A 5,331-nucleotide genomic window follows, 5' to 3' on the forward strand; every position below is an offset into this window, starting at 1 on the left:
CCAAGGTCTGGAACAGTCTGCCAGCGGAGGTGGTTCAAGCACCTACATTGAACACCTTCAAGAGTAAATTGGATGCTTATCTTGCTGGGATCCTATGACCCCAGCTGACTTCCTGCCCTTTGGGCAGGGGGCTGGACTCGATCTCCCGAGGTCCCTTTCAGCCCTGATGTCTATGAAATCTATGAAATATTCCTGATTTACCAGAATTTATGTAATAGTAGTTAGTGCTTACTGGAAAAGTTACTTGAAAGGAGGAAGTGTATACATTTCTCCAGCACTGACCAAACAGTTTTAAGCAGAAGTACAGACTACTTCAAGTAAAGTCTTACTGACTCTCAATTTCATTAAAAACACATCTGGTAGTACCTGAACCAGTCTCATTTCAAAACAAAGTTCACAATACAAACTTTAACTTCAGCTGTTTGAATGTACATTCATTTTCCTATCTAACTGAGTGCAACTAGAGGTGAGCATGGATGTGGGAACTTTTCTAATAGAACTAAGGTAGCTTTTAGCTTCTGAAATTATCAGTATTATTAAAAGGTCATATTCATAGTTTAATTATAATAAAGCTCGGGCTCAGAATATACTGGATTTTTGTATTATAACAAGCTACACAAGTCCCATGATTACTGGCATGAGAACGTGTGCGTTTGTTTCCGAGGGTGTGCAAAACTCACACATATGCAATAGGACCATTCATAACTCTGATTAAATACTCATATTTAATAGAGCTTTTTATACTGATGAACTCTAATTGGGATGAAATGATAAATAATGAAATAAGATATACAATGGCTTCATTTTGACCATTGAAAAAGGGAAGTTGTAAATTTACAGTCGTGCCACTTAAAAGAAATACATATAGCATGAAAAATTGTTAATTTAAAAAGAAAATTCTTTAAAAAAAAAAAAAAAAAAATCAAAATCACATAACCCCACTGATTTTAAGAAGCACCATTTTCCTGCCTGTGATTCAGATACTAAAAGATCCATGAAGGCTATATGAGCCTGTTGGACAGACAGGACTCTTCACTGAGGCAGCACAAATGGACATGTTATTGGCCATGTAAAAATGTTTGCAGTTTTAAATATTTGCAGGCCATTTTACATATTTAATGAAAGGTACAATAGTTCTTTAAAACGTTATGACAAGTGAGATTGACTCATCCAGAATTCTGAAATGTTGCTTTTTATTTAAAACTTAATCTGTAACAGTATAAAATGAAAATAAAATTACTATACAATAGAGTTAAAAAAGCAAAGATTTTTGGACACTCAAAATAGATCTTCCCCTGTAAGAGATTTGTCAGATTGTTCATATTTATGCAAATTGATTTTTTTGTGAAATACAAAATTTGTCAAAGTTTTGTCAAAGAGAGAAAATCTCAGATATTTGGAACTTAATCATCAAGATCATGTTTTCATTTTATAGTCCATAGAATGCACATTGCTGATTTACATGTTAACTCTTGTATTCCCCCTCCCTCTCCCCACAAAAATCTTCTCTTTAGCCATGTGCAATATTCAGTAATGAGGAAAATGGCAAATACAAGTAGACAACAGGGGGAAAAAAGCATTGCCAACTGAGTACAGCAAATTGAATTTCATAAAGAAACAGACTGTCAGCAAAAAGAGTCAATGCAAGGGAATTCTGAGTCTTAGCACCTCATACACTGCAACCTCTAACTTCCAAGAGTACTTCTTACTTACGCAAGTAGTCTATTTACTCAGACTTATGAGTAAAGATCTCCTGAGAAAATGCATTACACAACAATCAAAACAGGCAAATCATCAAGTGCCCTATCCACAGGAACTACTTTTTCATAGTACAGTATGGAAAAAATGTCTCACGTCAGTCTCTTCACACACATTTCACTGCTCCTTCAGACACCCCCAGAGCGTCTGCCTTCACAGCCTTTCCTGGAAATCTCTCTCTTCCAAACAAGCTATCTTTATAAAAACAAAACCAACCTTCTCCAAGAGCAAGTCTAATAAAAGCTGAGAGTTAATAGATAAATGTTCCAAAAGAAAATGATTTTAGGTACTTCCTCCTGTCCCCGAGTGGTTTCACAGCTGAACAAACTCTATCAATACCAACATCTTTCAGAATTAGTTTTCACCCCTAGTCTAGCAGGTGAAAGGCAGGGAATTTTTCTTACTCAGCTGAGGTGAGGTAGACTTCTCTCTCCTTCCCCTCCTCTCCATTAGACTTCAAGCCTCCAGCCAACAGATTATTGCAGCCATAGTTCAAAGCAAAATCTATGACCTGAAATACTCTAATGGGGCAACAGAGAACTCAAACATAAAGGAGGGTAAGTTTTTTCTTGAAGTGACTCTGAGAATGTATTTGCCCAAAAACAAAAGGAAGGAGCACAGGAAAGCATACCTGGTTAATACCAAAGGAAGATCTACTTGTGCTCAATGCAGTGACAAGATTTCTGTAGAAGAAATGAGCCTTACATGAAGATTATTATAGTAATTCTTGCCAAGGTCAACACCAGCTTGAGCTGGTTAATAATTGTGTACAGCCAAGCTTTCCAAATGTTCCCCCAAGTTCAAACATTAAGAGATCTCATTGGCTTTCTGTGACTGATCTTTCTTCTACCTCTTCTTCCCAGTTGCCTTTATATAAATAACGATACCCTGAACTTCTAGTTTTTTTTTATCCCAGGACCTCAAAGTGCTTTACAGATACTTATCCAATCCTTTTAGATTTGTCTCTCTTGGAAGAGAGTCGCTGTTGCACAGCGAATAGACTCAACAACCATTTCATCAGTTAAATAGGAAAGCTGTTTCACCACTTTTCCTGCTTAACTGTACAAATATCAACCATTGCCTCAGCTGTGAATCTTCCAAGAAGAGAGCCCTCTATTGTTCTCTGCCTTTACTTAACTAAGCTTTTATTTTTTTTAAAATCTTCCTAGACTCATCTCTGCCACACAGTTTGCTTCGGTTACAGAGGAATCCTATTAAAACATCAGCTCTGCTAGCTCCACTACCCGGGGCCTGTTTCCTTGCAATTAGCAGCTGCAGTATTTTAACAATTTTACTACTCAACCATCTTCCTTGGAACCTAATAGCCTTGTGCAAGGTAGACATTGTACACATGCAAATTACCGGATTAGAACCAAATGCTCCTGTTGTTCATTAATACAATCCATTAAAAATAAAAAAAGAAAGAAAGAAAGGGGAACCTAATCAGAGTGAACCAAACTTTGAGCCTCTCTGTGGAAACAATCACCACCCTCCCCACAGAGCTGCAGGCGGTTTCTTCTTCTTCCCCTGAAATCCAGAAGTCACTTTTAATATCATTGTTCCCCACCCCCCACCCCAAGAAGAAATATTCTTTTAGTTGAATCGCCACCCTCAAAAGTCAAAAGGTTTCCAGCTTTGAATATTCAATCATTACTGGCGTGTTTTAATGCGTTAACTTTGCAACCACTTACAATTCTTGCAAGAAAAACCATGCACTAGGTGGTGAATACATACATACATAACACACAGACACACACACAATCTCTCATTCTCTCTAGACAGATACGCAGACATATAACCTCTCTCTTTATAAATACATCTATATCTATATATCTCAATGTGTGTGTAAATAGATAGACACACAACCTCTCTCTATACATAGATTTACCTGTGTATATAGATGTAGATTAGATAGATACGCACACAGGCTATATATATGGATATAGATACACACATCCATATGATCATCCCTCTCTCATACATAGTTATAATCGAGAGAGAGAGAGAGAGAGAGAGATTATACACGCACACACTTTTTGCTCTCTGGCTATATAGACCGACAGATAGACGATCTCTCTCTAGACACACATACACACACAATCATTCTCTCTCTACATAATGTCTCTCTCTCAGACAGATCTTTATCTAATCACCCCCGGAAGAGCTCACACTTCCCCACACCATCGCTTGGGAGAGCTGCGGACCTCTCTCGCGGTTATTTGGGGTGGGGGACTGCAGGAAGCATCCCGGGGCAGCGGGATTCCCCTTCTCTGCGCCCCGAAGCAGGCCAGGCCGAGGCGCGGGGGATCCGGCGCGGTCCGGGGTCGTCCCCCACGTGCCCGGGCCGGCTCCGGCGGGCGGGCGCGCTGCCACTCGCGGCCGGGCGGTTTCGCCGAGCGGGTGGATTTGGCTTGGGCGCTGCCAGGGCGGCTCCGCCAGTCCGTCCCGAGCCGCCTGCCCGGGGCTGCAGGACCCGGCACTTGGGCGGGATCGGGCTCCTTCCAGCCACGGGGAGGAGCGGGCACTGCGAGGCGCCCAGGTCTGGGCCGGGCCGGGGGTCCTCGGGGGTCGGCCCGGGCCGGGCCCCGCGCGGCGCTGACTCCTCTGCGCTTGTCTTGCAGGATGACGCGCTTCTGCCCCGGCTGCGGCCAGAGGCTGGAGCCCGCCTTCCGTTTCTGTCCGGGCTGCGGAGAGCAGCTACCGGCGCGGGCCCAGGAGCCGCCCTCGCACGGGGCGCCCGCCGCCGCCGCCGCCGGAGGCTGCAGCCGGGAAGCCCCAGGCGAGAGGCCGGGCCGGGAGCGAGGGCCCGGCTGTGGGCGGTGCTTGTGCGGGGAGACCCTGCGGCCAGGCCGGGCCGGGGGCGGAGGTGCGGGGAGCAGCCGGCCGGGTCGGTCGGGGCAAGGGGATTGCAGTAGGCCTCGGTGAGGGTTTGGGGCTAACTTGTGGCACGCCTGCCAAAAGGCTGGCACCACTTGGGGTTACCATACTGGACCCGTCATGGTGGGGGGGCAATATGATCGGGGGCTGGCAGTGCCCCAACCCTGCCCCTTCTGTTGCCTAAGCCACCCCCCCTTGCCCTGCTGCTGCCACTCACTCCCGACCCACTGACCCCAACCCTGCCCATGCCCCTCACTCCAACCTGCAGTACCCTGCCCCCTGGCCACAATGGTGCCCCTTACTCCTGACCCGCAGCCCCTTGGGAGTGCCAGCGCCTGGCACTCCCAACTCACAGTCTGTCGTTGTGCCCCTCACTGCCAACCTGCAGTCCCCCAGCCCTAGCTTTCCGTGTCCTGACTGGTGACTCTGATTCATGCAGGCAATGGTGGAGCCTGTCCAGCGGCAGCACAGGCTGGAGGGAAGAGGAAGGGAGGCATGTGGCACCCCCCACCCTGGGATAGGGCTGCAATGGCCGGGGCCCTCTCCCCCCACCTCCCTCTCCTTCCCCTCTGCTCCCCATCAGCTCCTGGCTGATCAGCCACTGCGAGCACAGTGAGCGCAGGCACCAGCGCCTGTACTGCCGCCAGCCGCAAAGTTCCCTGCTGCCCCCCCGCTTTTCCCCCTGGAGGGGCAGGC

At 46.4% G+C, this 5,331-nt stretch overlaps 1 protein-coding gene across 2 annotated transcripts in view; it reads right to left on the bottom strand.

The window, feature by feature from the left end:
• Positions 1 to 5,331, bottom strand: part of GRM8 (glutamate metabotropic receptor 8) — a 570,128-nt gene that overhangs the window by 564,302 nt on the left and 495 nt on the right. The window lies entirely within an intron of this gene.

The sequence above is a fragment of the Crocodylus porosus genome, unplaced genomic scaffold, assembly GCF_001723895.1.
Source record: "Crocodylus porosus isolate Cpor-Errol unplaced genomic scaffold, CroPor_comp1, whole genome shotgun sequence".
In the NCBI taxonomy this organism is placed as follows: domain Eukaryota; kingdom Metazoa; phylum Chordata; order Crocodylia; family Crocodylidae; genus Crocodylus; species Crocodylus porosus.